The following is a 22,989-nucleotide window of genomic DNA, read 5'->3' as shown; positions in this document are numbered from 1 at the left end:
TGCTTAATCCAAAGTTTTATTTTAAAATTGTTTTTTATGTTGCTTTTTAAGTTGATATGACATCTGGATTCTAAAACATGACATTCTGTTCTCTTTTGGATACAGGAAAAAATATTTTGATGTTTGAGACTGTATGATTAATTTTCCAAATGGTGGAAAGAGTATTGGATTGAGAACAGAGATTTTAATACTTCTTAATATTTAATATGCAATCATCTATCTTTGGTAAATTGCTTAGCTAAGCAGGCTCATATTTTTCTCATTTGTAAAATGAAGGGACTAAAATATCTCATGAACAACGTGTTCTCAACCCCTTTAAGGGTACATGACTCTTAGTCACATGTTCATTGGATTACTCAGGAAATTCTTTCTAAGAATAAGACAGTGTAATTTTAGATGACACCTTTCTTTTAATAACATCAATTAATTTTTTCTCAAAAATTTCCAGTTAAGCAGTAGAGATAAATATCTTTTAGATATGGGTATATCAATAAAGTCTGAAGTTTTACTAAGCTTACAGAGTTGAAAGTAAAAGGATAAGTATTGTTAATATCAATATTATCATTTAGAAAATGGTTTTTACATCTTATAGGCTTAGTTCAGAAACAAATAATGTTTTAAGTCATCTCCAAATGCTCCAAGGGCAAATAATCTATTCTATATATGACAACCATAATAACACAATACTTTGATTCCTTAAATATGATTTCTAATTCAAACTTACCCCTCATTTATTATAAAAAAGTTCATTCTTTTGATCTAAATTAATTTACTAAAATAGATATAAATTGTCTGTGCTAGATAATATTTTCAAATGTAACTTCCTTGTCTTACAATACCCTCATTTGAGACAGGAATATAATAGATGCATTATTAAAATGCCTGCTCTTTCTACAATCTAATGGTTTTCAAAATGACTTAGTCAATCAGTAAATACTTATATCAAAAGTTACTGAGACCAGGGACTTCCCTGGTGGTCCAGTGGGTAAGACTCTGTGCTCCCAATGCAGGGGGCCCGGGTTCAATACCTGGTCAGGGAACTAGATCCCGCATGCATGCTGCAACTAAGAGTCCACATGCTGCAACTAAGATTCCGCATGCCACAACTAAGAAGTCTGCATGCCACAACTAAGACCCAGTGCAGCCAAATAAATAAGTATTTTTAAAAAAGTTACTGAGACCAATGGTTTTTAAATTGTACTTCTTGGAGTTTGGGCATTTTGTCAAGGACACTTATGAGTTTATGAAAGAGCGGAGGATACAAATAATCAAAGCCACACTTATTTTGTATTTCATAAAGTTATTGGGATTACATGTAAAATTCTGTTTGAAAGACGGGATATGTTGTATTAAACATTTGGATGTCACTGACTGTGCAGACGCTTTTCAAATGTAGAGGTTAATAATAATAGTAATAATGCATATTGAGCATTCATTAAACACCAGGCACTGTTTGAGTGCTTAAGAGGCACTAAGTTATTTCATCCTAACATCAATCCAATGATCATTATCTCAATTTTACAGATGTAGAAATCAAGGCACAGAAAAATTAAATATCTGTCCCAGTTAGTAAATGAAAGAACAATAATCAAACTCAGGCTGTTTAACTCCAGTACGTTCACTCTTACCCACAACATTAATTCACTTTCTTAGGACCTCCTTAGAATAGAAAAATGGACAATCTTAAGAGTCAGAAAAAAAGAGACAAAATAGACTAAATGAAGTTTCTGATCAGAAAAGTAGCAATACAAAAGTGGTATTAAAAATATTCATCTGGTAATTAAAGTAAAATAAATAATAGGAGAACCTAACAACTTTGGGTATTTGGGCTCACTCATTTATTAATGAATATTAATTGAGCTAGTCATCATCCTTTGTGATTAGGCTACATTAATGAACAAAGCATAAAGAAAATTCTGCCCCCTTGGACTTTCTAATGGATCCAGACACTAGTTACCTTGGCCCAAAGACCTGGCCTAGGAGGATAGCAAGGAGCCTACAGAGTGTTAGTTGAAAAAACAGTCAAATTTTTTTCTATCTAAAGGCTATGGCAGAGATAGAAGAATGAGAAAATCAGAAAGAGGGACTAGGTTTGGAGAGAAAAATGATTTTGAATAGCTATCTTTCAAGGAATAGCAAGACATCCATTTATGAATATTTAGAAGGCAATTAGCAATACAAAGTTGGGGCTTTAGTGAGAGTACATTACATGGGTACCATAGCCATTTCCCACTGAGGTAATAGCCAATCCAATGGCAGGTTTTAGCTGGAAGCATAAAATTGAATCAATAGTCTGATAGAGGAGAACCAGCACACAAAATACAGAAGTATGGTGAATTCCCAAAATAATGGAATGGGAAAAATCAAAAAGAAGCACTCAAAGTAACAAACTGATTTGCTAAATATGTGAAAAGAGTAACAGGTAGTACATAGTCAACACAATTACAACAAAAAGATAAGAGTCATCTGTGAGGAGCAAAACATCAAAAGCAATTGAGATTTTAAGGTAAATGAGACAGAAGAAAAACCTTTGAATTTGGAAATTATAAAGCCATTACTGATGTGGAAAATGAAATCTTGGTGCAATGTGGAATGAAAGCAGGGTGAAAAGAGAACATAAAGAGTTCGTATATGTCATTTGTTTTGCACATATAGAAACAAGGAAGGGGAGGAGTAGACCATTAGGAAGAAGGGCATGCTTCATTTTGGTGGTAACTGCATCAAGAACACTACAGGATTTTGAAACCACAAATTAGCTGATGATTAGAGAAAACTTTACTTAGCTTTGGAAAAGCTGTGCTTCAAATAGCTTACGGATAGCCCAACTAATTCCTTAGTCTTTCCACTACTATATGCTACTTCCAATAGAGTAATACAAACCTGTCACTTGTTTTTAATAATGCTTGCTCATTGCCCCAGCAGTTTTCTCTTAATCTACTATCTTTGACTTCCTTGCCTTAGCTTACAGTAACACTTTAATACAGGGACTGTAACAATAATGCTGGACTCATTTATAATTCCATCTCTTCAAACACATTTTCCCACATGAAATGTTGTTAGGATTAATTAAAAAGAAAGTAAAGTGACAAATAAGAAAGCCCTCTTTTAAAAAGATTTTTTAAAAAACCTTTGCTCTGAAAGGCAGATATGAATCACTGACAGCACACATTTGGGTATTAGCTAGGTGTAATAAAGTTCTCACACTCTTTCACTCAAGCTTTGTTTCAGTCCAATTGTGCCCTCTACAGTCTTATCAAGTGAATGAAGGTGACTTTAGCTTGAAAGGAATCTGATAAGTCTCTGATACTCAGTCCACACTTTTCAGACAGGAAAGCAATATTTGATTCTTTATAAAAATTTCCGACCTATTTAATTTGGGGGAACTCTCTAAGATAAAAGGTAATTAAATTTAACAAGTGGATACATTTGCTTGGCTGTGTGATGACCACTGGAAAAGAAAATAAAGTTTTATATAATCTAATTGTGTCCTTCAACCCTGAAAACTATTATTAGTGACAATGTTGAATTTCACTTGACCCCTTGAATCCTGGAAAACAGCAAAAGTTAAGATATCTCTCTGCCCTTTGTGTTGTGGAAAATAGCTTATTCCTAAGAACCACCCTTCCACAGATGCCTCCTCTTGTTTACCTATGGCAATGCCAGACAAAGATATTCCAAATTGTCATTTTTTGTCTCATAAATTATCATCTGAAGTGTTTATTGCTACTAATCAATTGGAACAAACTGCTAATTAATCACACTGTAAAGTTTCACTCCTTCCTCCAGGCTCCAGAACTCGGACTCACTGTCAGACTGAGTCAACATATAATCTCTCCTAAGAACATCTGACCTCAGGGTAAAATATTCTCTGATCTACCATCCACTCAAGCTACTCTTTTATCCTATTTTTTCCCACACCCTACCCTTAATACCCTTGTTACTTCCTCTCAAGAGAAGAAAAACCCCTTTTGATTAACCACTGAGAGGCTTACAGATATTAGGGTCACAGCATTCTCCCTAATGCAATAGTTCTCCTCCCCCAATTGCAATAGACCCCTCCTTGCACTTACCCTTTTGAGTAAAGTTTCTCCTTACTATGCTGCTATTGTTTGGTGTTTTTTTTTAGTTGACATTGGCAGCTGATAGAAGAAGTAAATATTGCTGCACCTGGATATATGTGATAATGGGGGATTGAAAACTCTAAAATTTTTAATGAATTTTTATTGGAGTATAGTTCTTTTACAATGTTGTGTTAGTTTCTTGCTGTATAGCAAAGTGAATCAGTCATACATATACATATATCCGCTCTTTTTTAGATTTCCTTCCCATTTAGGTCACCACAGAGCACTGAGTAGAGTTCCCTGTGATATACAGTACGTTCTCATTAGTCACCTATTTTATACATAGTAGTTATACTTGTCAGTCCCAATCTCCCAATTCATCCCACCCACCCCTTCCCCCCTTGGTAACCATAAGGTTGTTCTCTACATCTGTGACTCTATTTCTGCTTTGCAAATAAGTTCATCTCTACCATTTTTCTAGATTCCACACATAAACGATACTATACAATATTTGTTTTTCTCTGTCTGACTTACTTCACTCTGTATGACAATCTCTAGCTCCAACCACATCTCTGCAAATGGCACTATTTCATTCCTTTTTATGGCTGAGTAATATTCCATTGTATATATGTACCACATCTTCTTTATCCATTCTTCTGTTGATGGACATTTAGGTTCCTTCCACGTGCTGGCTATTATAAATAGTGCTGCAGTGAACATTGGGGTGCATTCATCCTTTCCAATTATGGTTTTCTCTGGATATGTGCCTAGGAGTGGGAATGCTGGGTCATATGGTAGCTCTATCCTTAGTTTTTTAAGGAACCTCCATACTGTTCTCCATAGTGGCTGTACCAATTTACAGTCCCACCAACAGTGTAGGAGGGTTCCCTTTTCTCCACACCCTCTCCAACATTTATCGTCTGTAGATTTTTTGATGATGGCCATTCGGACTGGTATGAGGTGATACCTCACTGTCATTTTGATTTGCATTTCTCTAATGATTAGTGATGTTGAGCATCTTTTCATGTGTTTGTTGGCCACCTGTATGTCTTCTTTGGAGAAATGTCTATTTAGGTCTCCCACCCATTTTTTAATTGGGTTGTTTGTCTTTTTGATATTGAGCTGAATGAGCTATTTGTATCTTTTGGAGATTAATCCCTTGTCAGTTGCTTTGTTTGCAAATATTTTCTCCCATTCTGAGGGTTGTCTTTTCATTTTGTTTATGGTTTCTTTGCTGTGCAAAAGCTTTTAAGTTTCATTAGGTCCCATTTATTTATTTTTGTTTTCATTTTCGTTACTCTAGGCGGTGGGTCGAAAAAGATCTTGCTGTGGAAAACTGTAAATATTAAATGATTTGGTTCATTCAGTGAATTGTGAGTGTTAATGAATACATTAAACAGTCCACAAAGAGAGAGTCCTTTAAGCATCTGCTGTGTGCTAGGGTTTCCTCTACTAGGCCACAATTAGAAAAATCTGTTTGCTCAAAAAGCACATAGGTCAGTACAGAAGACTAACATAAAACCATCATGAGATGCATTGATAGAAATGTACACAAAGTGCTATGTTTACATTTGATAAAGTCATTTACTATGAGTGCCTAGGGCCTATGGCAGGAAAATGATGTGACAAGAAAAGTTTTATAGTAAAGGTGATATCTGAGAAGAGCATCAAAGAATAAACACGACTTTGTCAGATGAACAAACTGTGAAGAATCTGTATTTGGCATTGGGAACAAAGTGATCACAAAAAGCCCAAGTAATACCGTGGTTCCTCTGGAGAGCAAAAGTAGTTGGAACTGACTCAACTGTAGCTCACATATGTAAGACAACTGAAGGGGAGCTGGAAAGATGAGCAGATACAAAGCAGCACAGCGTTTTACAACTATGAAAGTTGGGGACTGCACAACTCCAGGGGGTACCATTCATAATAATGTCAATGTGAATGACACATGCTGGAGTTGTGTACAGCCCTGAGCAAGACTTCTGAGCAGGTACCAAATTAGTAGAGTATTTTTATGCTAAGTGTATAAGTTAGGATGCTTTTGGTAGCAAAAAATGGAAACCAAATCTGTCTGTCCTCAACTTTAAGAGGATTTTGGAAAGAACATCAGGGCTCATGTAACAGAGGAGGACCCTATGGGGCCTTCCTAGGATAGAACCCTCCCCCATATCCTCTACTTTAGCTCCTCTCTGAAGTACATAGATAACAGTATTTGATGCACATTTCCTGCTTTACAGATGCTAAAACCCCCACCAAATGGAAGGTTAACTACTTAATGACCATGAGCACATAGCCCCCAGGCCTACTGGAGCCAAAGAATTGATGACGTTAACCCCTGTGACACTGTCCTGAAACCTCACCATCAACCAAACAGAGAACTGTGCACAAGCTGATCGCATACCTTGGGACTCCCCTCCCTCACCTTGCCTTTAAAAACACTCTGCTGAAACCCATCAGGAAAATGAGGCTTTTTGAGTACTAGCTGTCCTGGACTCTTTGTATGGCGCCTTACAATAAAACACGGCACTTTCTTTCACCACAACCCAGTGTCAGGAGATTGGGTTTATTGCACGTGGATAAGTGGACCCAAGTTTGCTTCAGTGACACTCACAATACTGCTATGGGGCTTTTGCACAGCAATGGAAACCATAAACAGGACGAAAAGACAACCCTCAGAATGGGAGAAAATATTTGCAAGTGAAGCAACTGACAAAGGATTAATCTCCAAAATTTACAAGCAGCTCACGCAGCTCTATATCAAAAAAAACAAACAACCCAATCCAAAAATGGGCAGAAGACCTAAATAGACATTTCTCCAAAGAAGACATACAGGTGGCCAACAAACACATCAAAGGATGCTCAGCATCACTAATCATTAGAGAAATGCAAATCAAAACTACAATGAGGTATCACCTCACACCGGTCAGAATGGCCATCATCAAAAAATGACAATAAATGCTGGAGAGGGTGTGGAGAAAAGGGAACCCTCCTACACTGTTGGTGGGACTGTAAATTGGTACAGCCACTATGGAGAACAGTATGGAGGTTCGTTAAAAAACTAAAAAATAGAACTACCATTCGACCCAGCAATCCCACTACTGGGCATATACCCTGAGAAAACCATAATTCAAAAAGAGTCATGTACCACAATGTTCACTGCAGCTCTATTTACAATAGCCAGGGCATGGAAGCAACCTAAGTGTCCATCAACAGATGAATGGATAAAGAAGATGTGGCACATATATACAATGGAATATTACTCAGCCATAAAAAGAAACGAAACTGAGTTATTTGTAGTGAGGTGGATGGACCTAGATAGAGTCTGTCATACAGAGTGAAGCAAGTCAGAAAGAGAAAAACAAATACTGTATGCTAACACATATATATGGAATCTAAAAAAAAAAAAAAAGGTTCTGATCAACATAGGAGCAGGAAAGGAATAAACACAGAGACGTAGAGAATGGACTTGAGGACACAAGGAAGGGGGAAGGTTAGGCTGGGACGATGTGAGAGAGTAGCATGGACATATATACACTACCAAATATAAAATAATAACTAGCTAGTGGGAAGCAGCCGCATAGCACAGGGAGATCAGCTGGGTGCTTTGTGACTACCTAGAGGGGTGGAATAGGGAGGGTGGGAGAGAGACGCAAGAGGGAGGGGATATGGGGATATATGTATACATATAGCTGATTCACTTTGTTATACAGCAGAAACTAACACACCATTGTAAAGCAATTATACTCCAATAAAGATGTTTAAAAAAAAGAAAAAGAAAATAATGGAGGGTTTGTAAAGAAAAGGGAAAAGCCAAAAAATGCTGGATATATTTCAGGATTTCTGCATTAGAAATTCTGCAGTACTGTGAACTACAAGAAAATTGAGTAGGGGGATGAAGATTTAAGAATATTCAACTTTTTATGAATTTAATTCCTTTCAACATTTTTTATGAGTAATGCTTAAAATTTGAATTCCTTTATAAATTACTTTTGGGTGATTAACTGTGCTTTTTAAAATGCATCTCCGTACAAAGACTCTCTCTCAAATTTATTATGGTGGCCTAAATAAGTTAATACATCTTGAAGGTCTTAGTGGTGAATCACCATGTTTAATTCCAAGAGAATTTAAAAGGTAAAGAAAAATTAGTTTCAAAATATTTTCAACAAGTTGACATTTATGAAAAATTTTGAAAGATGAGCAGCTGTGTGCATACCACCTTATTTTAGCTGATGAACTAATGAATATAGACTTCACACATTTTCAAAGTATTGAATTGCCTTTTCTTCTATAGCAATCCTCAACATATACCAGGTTAAAAAAAACTAATAATCTTAAATCATGATTTCTTCCCTAAAACCCCCTTTCTACTCATTTATAAATCCTCCTTAACATTAATTTTTTCCTAGCCTATTTCTTAGCCTTGATTATTTCATGTATTTGATGTACAAATGTATTGAACACTTACAATATGTTACAAGATACTTTTTTTTAAAGCTGCATGTTAGTTGACTCTTTTGTGCTTGGCACTGGAAGATACACTGTTGGAAGATGCAGCCCCTGCACTCAATTTTCTCACAGGTTAAAGAAGATTCAGACAAGTAAATCCACAATTCAACACTTTTCTATAAAAGGTATGAGAAAGGGTTGCTCAGGGGGTTTTGATTGTATAGAGTAGGAGAAACTATCTTTTCCTGGGTATGGGAGGATTCCTAGAGGAGATGTTACCTGAGAAAAGGAAGGTGAAAAGAAATTGCCAGGTGAGTAAGGGATATATTTTAGCTTTTATTTCTAGTCAATTCTCACACAAAAAAAGAAAAACTCAAAAAATAAATGAATTTATATGACCCTCAGAGCTCCTTAGGCTCTTTGGTATCTATATTTGTAGCTGGAGATACATGTGCCACAATTATGTTCTAAGTTAAGGGAGTCTGCGTGTGTCATGCATCAAGCATGTAGCGCAAGCTCATGTTAATAAAAATAGCCATTCAGGCATAATCAAGGTAGAAAAGCAACAACTCACTACATATTTACCGATACCTTTCCTCTAGTCTCCTCTCCTGTGTTCCTTTCACCCACCCAAATGTTTTGGTGTGTAAGCTTTCCTCTCAAGACAATGGAGTCCACAGCATGGCCATCACAAGTGTGAGTGTTGAACAACAGGTGAGATCCCTAGTGAATAATTATACCCAGTTGGAGAAGACTAAACAGTGCTTGGAGCCAGGTGAGAGAAATAGCATTTGGCTTATCTGCTCTGAAATAATATCTGAAAGACTCAATCCATAAAGTTTCCATGTGGTTGAAAGCAAGTTGAAGAGTGAACCCTGGGTCCTAACGTTATGTGTGTGTGTGTTTGTGTGTGTATGTTTTGATTCATCAAATGTTAGGGAGAAACATTTTATGATAGAAAGAGCATTGGCCCCAGAGGCATGGGTTTAAAGTTCTATATCTGTCACTCTTGCCGGGAGGCTTTTTTAAAAGCTCATTTAATGACTCAGTTAATGCTTTTTACATTTGAAAAGGAATGAGACTTTTTCCGACTTTAAAGTTTGATGATTTTATGGTCACTTTTAGTTTCAGCTTTTTTTTTTTTTTTTTTTTTTTTAAGAAGATGTTGGGGGTAGGAGTTTATTAATTAATTAATTTATTTATTTATTTTGTTGTGTTGGGTCTTCGTTTCTGTGCGAGGGCTTTCTCTAGTTGTGGCAAGCGGGAGCCACTCTTCATCGCGGTGCGCGGGCCTCTCACTATCACGGCCTCTCCTATTGCGGAGCACAGGCTCCAGACTCGCAGGCTCAGTAGTTGTGGCTCACGGGCCCAGTCACTCCACGGCATGTGGGATCCTCCCAGAGCAGGGCTCGAACCTGTGTCCCCTGCATTGGCAGGCAGACTCTCAACCACTGCGCCACCAGGGAAGCCCAGTTTCAGCTTTTTAAGACTCCCCATCTAAATAAACTCTTAGGCTCCATGACGTGTGCCCAACCTAGACATGCCGAAGGGGCTTTGAAATCCAGGCCTGCTTTCAGCCAACTTTATGCATTTATATCAGCTGATTTGTTACTTGATAAAAATGTTCAGGATAATGCAGTCACTTTTTTAAATGCTGTAGAAAAGACCACTTCAGAAACAGATTAGAACAGCCATGATAATGGACCGGAGTCCTGAGGCATTGAGCTGAGAATTCCATCTCCCCCTGCATGAGAGAGGCAGGTCGTTACCCTCTACAGCATCTGAAGTTGGGGATTTGCTCCCTACCCCACTAACTCTGGCTAACAGCTTCCCATCAGCCTACCATCTGTGAATGAATCTGGACCTGCAGATTTATAGTCTCAGTTGGTACCGTGTCTTAGGATGTGGAGGACAGCTTGCTTTATTTTTCCCTAATGCTGCTTCTTCTCAATCTTAAGAGCTAACTCAAGATTTAGTGAATAATCTATACACACGTTACAGGAGCTACTCAGATTCCCTCCCACATCGTGTCTTCCAGACTGAGGAGTTCTTCCAACTGCCTATTCTCAAACGGAAGTTCCTTCTCCCCCTCGATGGTTTTTGCTTCCCTCTGTATCTTAAGGTGTACTTATCAAAACTTCCTAAGAACTTCTAGGTTCAGACCAATTTCTATTTTGTCCAAGGGTAAGACAATACCTTTCACTTTGTTTCCAATATCCTTTGTGATAATGTCCAACAAATTTTGTCACTGTTGGTTTCCTGGTCGTAATCTTTGAACCTTCAGGCAACGGAGTCCTTAGGCTTTCTTCCGCAGTGATCATCAGTTCTCAGGGTCTTCCATCTCATAGAAGAGTTTCAATGATTTGACCTGAACTGTTTCTCCCTGCTCTCGTTAGAGCTCCTCTGCTCATGTCAACTCCTGTTCATCCTACTTTGATGATCTTTTTATTACCTGGAAGAACTTAGTTCTGTGCACAAATTTGGAAATTCTCCCATGGTACTTCTTATCTTGATCCCTTGAAAAAAATGTTAAATAAGGCCAGTTCAATATGCCTTCTTAGGGGTTCCTATTATAAACCCTTTTCCTTCCAGAGAAAATGATCATTTATCCCAACTCTTCATTTACTCTCTAAGATAATTCTCTCTCCATCTCTAATCCCAAGAAAACTCAATTATTTAGCTTTAGTGAGGCGTAATTGATATATAATAAACTGTACACATTTAAAGTAAAATAAATAAACAAACTCTCAACTATTTCTAAATTTCCAAGTATATATAGATAGCTGATTACTTGTGACCACTCACCGATGGGCCTATTCCACTCAACTAAAGACAACTATGCCACAGAAATGCACTCAGTCTGTGTAGAATCCAGATCTAAATGTCTACCCACTCACGGTGTAATAATATACACTTAATAAAATGCTCTGTAATATTGATGACTGTGGTCTTTAGTGTCCCATGAACCTAAACATGTTGATTAAGGGAGTAAAATGTAGATTTCACTGTGTGTTATTTACAGGAGCTTTATTTTTATTAAGGTCATTGCTAGAAAAATATGTTTCTGCTAATAGTATTTATACATCAAAAGTTAAAGTTATTATTTTGGCAAGATCAGACTCCTGATACTCACTTATTTAGTACTGCCCAGTAAATTTTCAAAATTAGAATTCTTTATTGATGAAGAATAAAGAATTCATGATACTTTTATTATTCACCTTTTACATTTGTATCCACTAAGAAGCATTTTCACAATACATGCATATGAATATTTGTGGATTATTTTAATGTATCTTTCACAATGTTAAAATCTCTTTCAAGACCCATTTGCTGTTAAGAGGTCTTACCTCTTTAATAATAGATGATAGATGATTTATTGTCATATTTGCAAATGAAAAGGAAAACCATGGCCAGAATTTGTGATGTCACTCTATGTAGACACATATGCATGGAAATAACCTGTAGCTGTTACACACACACATATATAGTCCTATATATATAAGTATATATTTTTATATGTATATATTGTGCATACATATGTATGTGTATGTGTGTGTATGTACTCACTTATCTTTCCACCCACCCATACATGCATCCACTGATCTATCTAGCTATCTTCCAACACACAGTACCCCTACAATGATAAAATAGGATCAGAGTTTCATAGAAATATAGAGCCCAAAAGATCCTTAGAGATAGTTTAAAAACAAAGAATGTTATTCTTAGAGGTGTAACTCTCCAAGATAGCACCAGTAGAAAGAACTCAGCTGGAACCTAATCCCCATATTCCAATTACAAGTTCAGTTTTCATTCCACCATACCACACTGTCTTTCGCACAGATATCTGTTATACAGATGGATAGATACTGATCCTTAGAAGACAGTGTCAGTGCTGAAACTATTTTCTGTACTGAACACCCTGCTGTCAACTAAATTCTCGTTTGAGTTTTGAAGTTTACTGATGGTTTCTGTCAGTCCCAAGCCCTCCTAGGCATTTTTACACATAATCAATATGAGGAGAACTTCCTGTCTGGCATCAATCAGTTCTTTAAACCACAATTATCTATTAAAATATTGTTCTTAAGTCAGGAAAAATGGATGTTAGTGTCAAACACAGCTTTGCTCACTCTCACACACACACACACTCACGCAAATTACAAATAGTATTCGACTGCTCTATATTTCAGGCTATTCAATAACTAGATAAATGAAATATACTTTCTGTCTACATAATTTTTTTTACTACGCCAAGGCATACACACTAGTTGTTCCCTGCAGTACCTGCCGAATACAACTAAATTTGCAACAGAGTTAATCACTGGCACAGCTGAATATTTTAAGAGATTTCTCCTCTAGTAGGAAATTCATCTTTTTTCCAAGAAAAGGGCTTTTACCCACTCCTTCATCTCCAACTGAAGTAGTTCCGTGATTTCCTTCCTTTCTCTGATTTCCACGCTCCAATTCCCAAAGACAGGCTCATCTCTGATGACCTTTCAGTCTATGAGTATTTGGGGTAGGAGTGGGGGTAGTCCACAGTTAAAATAAAGTTTGTATACAATCACTTTCTATGTTGTTATGAAATTATTCTAAGCTTCCCTAATAATAAACTTACAAAGAAACCATGCAAATGGTTCAGATGTGCACATGGAGATAACTATTATCTAGAAAGCATCCAGATTTCTTAAAAAGCCAAAAAAAAAGAGACTGACTCACTCAGGATATATGGAAATATAAGTGAGGTAGGTGGGCTACAGTGTATGTCATTATCAATAAAGCCCTAGGAGAAAATCATAATTTGAAAAGATACATGCACCCCAATGTTCACTGTAGCACTATTTACAATAGCCAAGACATGGAAGCAACCTAAATGCCCACCAACAGATGAATGGATAAAGAAGATGTGTCATATAAATATATATACACACACACACACACACACACACACACACACACACACATATACACACAATGGAATATTACTCAGCCATAAAAAAGAATGAAATAATGCCATTTGCAGCAACATGTATGGACCTATCATACTAAGTGAAGTAAGCCAGACACAGAAAGACAAATATAATATGATATCACTTATATGTGGAATCTAAAAAAAATTATACAAATGAACTTATATATGAAACAGAAACAGACCCACAGACATAGAAAACAAACTTATGGTTAGCAAAGGGGAAGGGGGTGAGGGATAAATTAGGAGTTTGGGATTAACATATAAACACGACTACATATAAAATCGATAACCAACAAGGACTTCCTGTATAGCATAGGGAGCTATATTCAATATTTTGTAATAACCTATACGGGAAAAGAATCTGAAAAAGAATATATATGTATATATATAACTGAATCACTTTGCTGTACACCAGAAACTTATACAATATTGTAAATCAACTATACTTCAAGAAAAAAATTAAATTAAATTAAAACTAAAAAATAAAATAACCCCCTAGATATATTTTTGCATAACTGAATTAAATTCTTAAAACCCCAAAAATGAATGTTTTAACTGAATTTGAGAAATGAAGACTAAACTAAATCTTGGGTTTAGAATTAATTTGATTCATAATGGAAGGAAGTTAGAAAATAACATTTATTAAGAACAACACTGTTTAGCAATCCTATATGAAGATATAACATACAAAATATCTCCTATTACTTCCCTGTTAGAAGAGCTCTTTGCTTTAATACTTACACTACAGAGAATTTAATTAGTTCTCAATCAAATATTCTTCAGCCAGTGATTATGCAGCAATAAAACATATTTGCATCTGCAAACTCAAGGTAACTTTTATAAGAACACAGTGGTTGGAGAAAATCTTGAGTTACATTCCAAATACATTGGGTAAAACTTCAGACTCCTGTGTAGACATTTTGAAAAGCCTGCAAAGTGTCACAGAAGAGGATGTGCAACTCTGATGTTACTGGGGTTAAGAGAGGCCATGTTACTGCAAAGCAATGTTTGTTAAAACCATATTAATTATTAGGTGATTAGGATATGATGATTTTAAATATCTATATTATAACAATTTTTTGTTTCTTTTGTTTCATTGCATTTCAGGAAATCCGTTGGAGTTGTTGGGCTAACATATAAAACGTATTAAAGGTTTCCATTAAAATAATAGGAAATCGTTTCCTGGTTACATTTTAACAAAAACTGCTTGATTTTTACAAATGGATTCCTGACCTTAAGCAGGAGACACCTTTACATATAGTATCACATTTACTTTATTTTACATAGAATGTCACTAAAGTTTACCACAACCCATTTAGGTATCATTGCCTTTTACAAACAATGAAACTAAAACTGAGAGATTAAATAACTTACCCAATGTCACACAGCTCATGAGCGGGGGAGATCAGAATCCAATTCAATAGCCTTTGAATTTTTCACTATATAGTAGGACCATAGTTCAACTCATCAGGTATTTATTGAGTTTCTAACTGTGCATAACATTTGGTGTTAGGCATTAGAGGGGCACATAATGATGCCTACTTCTTGCGTCGCTACAGTTTACAATCTAGTAGAAGGCAAGTGCACACATTGTTCTATTTAAGAGTCTAAGAGGAAACAGGAAGGTGAAAAGTGGCAAATATTTATGCCAACAGGAGTTTTACAGGCCATCTTGAAGGGCAGTGTATTTAATACAGGACTAGAAGGGTACAGATATTGCAGAGAGGTGTGATATGAACTAGGGCATAAAGGGTAGGGCATCGCAAGCACAGATTACAATGTGGACAAAGGCATGGAACAAGTGACAGCACATGCAGAGAGATGTAGGTAAGGAAAGCCTTGGAAGGTACTGAAGAAAACAAGTCTACATGATACTTGTTAAAGGTAGCAAGGATAAGTCAGGGAGACTACTACAGAGGGGCTGTGTAGTCGGAGAGGGAGACGGGGCTCAACTCCTAATATAATAAGAACAAGTAGAGAGATAAAGGCAAGGAGCAGGGTGGGGGTCAGTGGATAGAAAATTACTAAGAGGAAACATCAGGGGTAAGGAGAATTCTGGCTAAACCAATTTGACAGAACTTCTTTCTGTAGTCAGGCTAGGGTGATAAGACATGAAGGGTGAGGGATAAAGAGTTTGATCATATATCAAGGGTAGAGGATTTTTGCTAAACTGACCCACCAGAATTCATGCTAATACTAGTCTAAATGGGCCAAGGACAGAGCCTAAGGTCAGGGACTAGTTAGAAAGAGGACTCAGAGAAGCCTGACTCAAGTTTGGTCAAAGAAGAGTGCTATGGTCTGAATATTTATGTTCCCTCAAAATGTATATGTTGAAATCCTAACCCCCCAAATTGGTGGTATTAGGAGGTGGAGCCCCTGGAAGGTGATTAGGTCATGAGGGTGGCACCCTCATGAATGGGATTCATGCCTTTTATTTCAGATTTTTTGTGACTATTATTATTATTTTAATTGAAATATAGTTGGTATACAATATAAGCTACAGCTGTACAATATAGTCATTTGCGATTTTTAAAGGTTATACTCCATTTATAGTTATCATGAAATATTAGCTATAGTCCCTGTGCTGTACAGTATATCCTTGTAGCTTATTTTATACATAATAGTTTGTACCTCTTAATCCCCTACCCTCTCCCCTTCCCTCTCCCCACAGGTAGCCACCAGTTTGTTCACCACATCTGTAAGTCTGCTTCTTTCTCGTTATATTCACTTGTTGGTTGTATTTTTTAGATTCCACAAATTCCTTCATGAATGGGATCAATGTCTTTTAAAAGAGGCTCCAGAGAGCTCACTAGCCCCCTTCCACCATGTGAGGACACAGCAAGAAGGTTCTGGCTATGAATCAGGAAGAGGGCTTTCACCAGAATGAGACCATGCTGCTATCTTGATCTTGGACTTCAGGCCTCCATTACAAAACAAAGTTCTGTTGTTTAGAAGCTACGCAGTCTGTGGTATTTTGTTACAGCAGCCAGAATGAAAAAAGACAGAGAGAGAATCTTTGCCAGAGGTCCTTCCTTCCTCCCTTCCTCCCTCTGGCCTTTCTTCCTTACTTTACTTATTTCACTCTCCAACGCATATTCATTTAGTATCTACTTTAAGGAACTGAATAGATGGAAAACACAGGTTGAGCTATAAAGATCACTATTCTTATAGTATACAGTTTATTGGAGGAAGAGAGAAGCGTCTGTGACAGAGCATGACATGCACAATTTTATTTTAGATAAACTGGTCAGGAAGACCTTTCCATGGAAGTGACATTTAAACTGAAGTTTGAAAGATGAAAATGTAGTAATGTTGGCAAATCTAGAGTGATTTTTGTAAGGACTTACTACACAGTTTACTTTATTCTATATGCAATAAGTTGTCAAATGTGTTTGAAGATAGAGGATGCATTCTAATAGTGTGGCTAAGAGCTTGCATTTAGCCTGAATATTAAAGAGGCCCCAGGAAACCCGACCATAAGGAAACCCAAACTCTGCTCCCAATACAAATGCTACTTTTTAAAAAACTTTCACCCTTTGGTCAACCTACTGTCCATTGAATTTGTTGAGGTTTGTGGATATTAAGACTTAAGCAAGAGATGCAACTTGATTATAGTACAGTAGTTTGAATTTAAGCAAAATGGTATGCCTGAAATGTAGGGGCCTTTTTGGAATGTAATTTGAAAATGTGGTGAGTTTCTTTGAATAGGCAACCCAGACTGACCTGACCATTCAGTGACTCTCCATAAGAGCGACTACAACACCCAATTAGCACCATAAAAGGGAGAGTCGGCATGACAGAGAGGTGAGGTGACCATTTTTACCCACACCACACGCTGCCATGGTGGTTACACCTCCTGGTGTAAATACTTGGTGAAAGAGGAAGTGCACCTCCCTGTGACTGCAGGCTACTGAACAAAGTCACCAACCTGCCTTCAATAGGAGCATATAAAATTCTAGGCCTGGAGAAGAACAAGTAATAAAGCAACTATTTACTCTCCCTGAGTTCACTATCCTCTTCTCTTCTCCCTGCTGGGTTGAAGGAAGGCAGAAGGGAGCATTAAAGCTCATGTTCAGGGCCTGCATGTTCAGTTGTACACGTGGTGCACTGCATATGTACACGAGTGTCATTCACTTTCTTCTTGACGTGAATGGTGCCCCCTGGGAATTTTAGAGGGCACAACCTGTGAATCTGTATATGGCAGGCCTGCTTAATTTGGTTTTGCTCATATATTGTGAGCTTTTGTGTCGCTTATTCATTTTGTGTTCTCTGTGTTCCGTTTGTTTTGAGAAACAAACCTGATACCCGTTTCATCCTTGAAACCGTAAAATTCATCTTTAAGTATATCTATATAGGTAACAAACAGAATATTGTTTATGTATATGTAAGTTTATTTATTACAATAATCTAGGAGGTAAGACTTTACAAATAAACAAATGTGCAGAAATATGAACTAACTTGCTTGTGAATAACAGACCTGGAGCATGCCTCAGAGAAAGTGTGTAAAATGGCTCAAAACTAGAGAAAGCACAGAAGCAAACTATCCACTGACACGGCACTAATAGAAAAGCTATCAAAAGTCTAAATCTGAGCAGAACCGGGAAGAAAGGAAATCATAAGAGGGATGAGACCTTGCTAAATAAATACATTTTTATTTCCATAATTAGAGGTAAGCATAAGGAAGAGATGAAACTAATTCCTAGTGTCAAGCCTATGTAAGTGGAAAGGTTGTGATTTCAATTAACAAGAATTTCGTGTTTAGATTCAAAACAAGTATTTGTGTCAAAGAACCAATTCCAGTAGATTCCATGAGACATGCATATTTATATTCATTTTTCTGCATCAATGCTTTCAAGCTTTTAACCCATCCTTCTGGTGGGAAAGAAAAAAACATAAAAATATGAAATATCTTATCAAGCTTTAATTATGTTTACTTCTTGATTTAAAATTACTCTTTATTAAGTTAAAACGAAGATATTCTAGACTAACTCCAAAGCAGAATTGAAATGGCACATGAAAATGATCAAACATGATTCAAGCATCTCATTTAACTGAGATTTTACTACGTTTGTGTAATGATGTCTAAAATTGTGTTTTCATTAAACATAGCAGAGTAGAGCGAAACAGGGAGAGTCATCCCATAGACCTTGTTTGAATCGAAACATATTATCTATTACTGTAACTTTGAGAAAATCACTTAATTTGCATCAGCCTCAATGCCTTTATCTCTGAGAATAGTAATACCTATCTTGCATGGGGCTTGAGATCAAATAAGTTAAAACACAAGCAGAGTGTCTAGCAATTACAGTTGGCTCAGTAAATAGCTCTTAATATTACCAATGGTCTCTGATGTGGGAAAACTATTACATAATAAAAAGATCCTTAATCGGGTATCTTTAAAATCAGGCTGAATGCAACGAACTTCAGATTTTATGTCCTCCCTTTTTTTATTTTTACCCAGAGAATAATGCAATTCAGAAAACAGAGGGAGAGATTAATTTCCACTTAAACTGAAAAGTCATCATTATAAGATTTTTTTCATCATGTGCTATAGTACATTAAATAGAACCTTAAAATCTTTGTTACCTCTCTACTGAAAGGTAGCATGTGGTGTCCCTCTTCTTGAATATGGGCTGATCCAGTGGCTTATTCAATCAACAGAATGCAAGAGAAAAGGTGTTCTTGCACTTGTGAGGTTAAGTCATAGGAAGACTTACAGATTCCAGCCAAGTCTCTTGAAATGTTTACTTTGGGTGAAGCCACTCACTATGTAAGAATTCAACTACTTTGAGATATCCAGGTTGCTAAGACTCCAAAACTACACCGAGAAATTTCATGGAGAAAGACAGAGACAGAGAGAAAACCAGCCCCAGATTTTTCAGCCTGTGCAGCCCAACTCAAGCCCCAGATTTGTGAATGAAGATGCCATCTTGGTTGGACATTTCAGCACCAAAAGATGTGACTCAAAGAAAACTTAGCCAGAACCAAGGCCCCAGACATATGACACCAGTCAAGTTGTCTAATCTATCTCCAATCATTCAAGCCACCACAGCTGAGGCCCAGTCATGATGGAGCAGAGATGAGCCATCCCCAGTATTCTTTATCTTTATTCTTAGCTCACAAAGTCCTGACTATAACAACATGGTTTCTATTGTATCTACCACTGCATTTTGGAATGGTTTGTTATACTGCAGTAGGTATCTGGAATATATGTCTTGATCATTTCTTACAGTTCTAAAGCCACGGAACTCCTTTTACCCATATTCAGGGAGAATGCAATCTCTTGCTTATTTTCAGTCTCCCTTTGAGTCATAGAATCTGTTCAGAGGCTTCCTTGGACAGAGTCAGTAAAAGAAAACTCTTGATTACAAAACTCCATTATTACAACCAGGATAAAAGAACAGCCAAATCTGCTCACACACACCCCATTTTTTCACCACATCATAAACAATGGATTGGCCAAAGTTTTAAGTGCTTGACTCTGATTGAAAGTAAGCAACTTTCCATCTTCAACCTCTTCCCCTCCAACTCAACTTAGAGTGATGCTCTAGTCAACCTCCGGACTTCCTGATGCACCTCCCATCTCTGAAATGAGAAGTGAAGAAAAAACATCTTCAGAAGACTTCTGATATCAAGACAAGGGATAGAACAAAGGCCAAAGCAGCAATATTGCCATCCAGAGGAAAAACTACTGAACCTACACTGCAATATTTAGAAGGAAAGTCAAGACATGAGAGAACTAAGTGTAAAGCACAGCTATATTGGTGGCTTCTATTTAAATAATCAAGGTCAATAAGTAGGTCTCTGGGATGATGATCCCTATACCCTGTTACTTGCACCGGAATTGGGACATAACCAGGAACAAATAGTTCAGGAAGCTAGAGTCATTGACACTGAGAGCCAACTACAGGGAACACCAAACAGCTGGGGCTATTAGTTCATGTGCTTCCATACCTAAATTTGGAAAGACTGTAAGACTTTCTGAATCTTCAGGTAACTTGCATCCTATTCTAATCATAAGCAATCATGCTCCCTCTTAAGCTAAACCATACAACTTCAGAATCAGGTGTTACTTCTTATTGGTACCACTGTCCACTAAGCAAAGACAGAAATACAGAAGTAATCCTGACCCCTGCCTTTCCCTCATATACTCCCCTTCCCCACTTTTCCCTCTTTCCCATATATTACTAGGTTTAATCAGTTCTGCTGCCTAGAGATCTCTTAAAGTCCTTCATTTTAATCATATTCCTCTGCCCTGATTCAGATCCTTGTCATCACTAGCCTAGGCTGCCCTCTATCTATTTCTGCCCCTCCCATCTGAACCGTTGCCCTTCATATTCATCCTCAACCCTACTACCAATGTTATTTCTAAATTGCAAATTTGACCATCAACTGTCTAAAGACTTCAACATCTTTCCATTGCACTAATGATAAAGTCCAACTTCTAAACATGTCGTAAAGGTCTCCATTTTTTGGCCTTGCTCTGCCAATTTAACTAATGTCTTTTTTTAGTAATTAAAATCTATTATCCTTGTTGTTTTACGAGTGTTAGCAGTTGCTGTTCTCACTTTTGAAAATATTTCCCCCTTTCATTCACTTAGAAAACTCCTATTCATCCTTTAAAACCCAAATGCAGTGAAACCGATTTTCTCTCTCACTCAAATCACTTTCTCCTCAAAACTGTAATTTTACCTCTGTGTAGCTCAATTGTTTGTTATACTCTAATGACAACAGATTCTTAAATATACTCATCTTTGTATCTTAATATCCGATAATATGACTGACATTTAACAAACGCTAAATATACTTGACACTTGAATTGACTGAATTGAATTAAACTGAATCAATCACTCTCAAGAACACTAACGACTGTTAGGGTTTCCTGCATCAAGAGTACAAATCACGCTGAATTTTCATAATACTGCTAGTTTTGATTGAGGCACAGCAAACAAGTTTACAACAGATTTCCCCTGTGAAAATAATAACTTCAGGAAAAGATAACAAATACACTCAGAAGTCCATAAAGGAGGCAGGGTAGTCTAGGGGATTCTGTTCTCATCCAAAGACTTGCTGAGATTTGATTCAGAGGGGAAAAATTGATTTTTCTAGCTTAAGTTAAACGAGGCATCGAACAAATGTCAAAAGCAGGACATAGACTTAGATTCTTCACTGTCACACCAGTAAAGTTACCATCCTTCTATCTCCTTTAGAACAAACAAGAAAGCCTGCTGTGGACCGTGAACAAAACAACAACTGTGAATTTACACAGCTCCTTAAACTTCTGTGTACTGAGAGTGAATTAGAGGTCTCCTTCAGATAGCATTGCAAATGAGCCTTATTTTATTTTCACCAAGGCTTTCAGGTGATCCATGCAACAAAATCAGCAAAGTCAGTACTCACTGTGGCAGACAATGTAACTATTATGTATCTGTCCTAAAAGTTCCTGTGATGTTCTGGCTAGTTTTGCTTAAGTAATATTTATAATATTTATGAGAAAGGAGGACAAAAATGAACCTGATGCTTTTGTGGAGAAGGAATTCCCTGGCTGAGCAGAAAAGCCTGCCAAAGTTCTGGTGTTTCTTGTTTGTTTGTTTGAAACAAGACTGAAGGACCGTATAATGCAAGATGAACCCATTAACAGTTAAAAGGGAGAGGACACACTAAAGAGACTCAGCTAGGGCCCTGGTAAAATATCAAAAATTGTGGGCTTTCTTAGTGAGAGTCTATGATTTGAGAAATTCATGAGGAGAAAAGGCAGAGGTCCCTGGGCACCTGAAAATGAGAATTGCTGCATTGAACTAGGCTGACTTTGGCATGGCATTTTGAAGAAGGCAGTCATATGGAATGTAACGAATAAATAGAGCATATCAGAGCCTGAAAACGCCTCCTGAAAACCTGAGAGTAGGCTCATGTGGGTGAAACGAGGTGAAGCACGGTGCTTGGTACACTATAACCCTCAGTAACATTGGCTGGTTTTGAATGAAATGAAACCTAACCTGAATCCAGTCCCTACTCGGTAACAGCGGGGAAGATAATGGGTGCCTAGGCAACGTCTAGCAAGTTCTGGGATAGAGGCGGCTCCCAACTGTTGCGTCACCAGGGGCCACAGAACTGAGTCGGGAAGGGAGAAGGGAGGAATTTATGCAGAGGACCGGACACTGGCAGGAAGTAGAGAGCGAAGAAAACTAAACGACCGTTGGTGAATTTCAACACCACGTCGTGAATTTCAGGTAATTTTCCACTTGTTTATTCAGATGGAAAACTCGGATTCCAACGATGAAGGAGATGGAGTTTCAGCCCAAGGCATAAGTCAAACGGACCGATTGATTCGGGAAGAAGATTTCTCCAGGTTCGTAAATAATCTGAGTGAAGAAGATTACGAACTTATGAGAGACAACAATCTTCTAGGCATTCCAGGTGAAAGTACGGAAGAAGAGTTGCTGACAAGACTTCAGCTAATTAAAGAAAACGCACCACAAGACTCAGATGAAAATACAGGTATATTTTGCTTTTGGA

The sequence above is a fragment of the Mesoplodon mirus genome (genome assembly GCF_964341445.2).
Source record: "Mesoplodon mirus genome assembly, chromosome: 7".
Classification (NCBI taxonomy): Eukaryota; Metazoa; Chordata; class Mammalia; order Artiodactyla; family Ziphiidae; genus Mesoplodon; species Mesoplodon mirus.
This window is presented reverse-complemented; position numbering follows the sequence as displayed.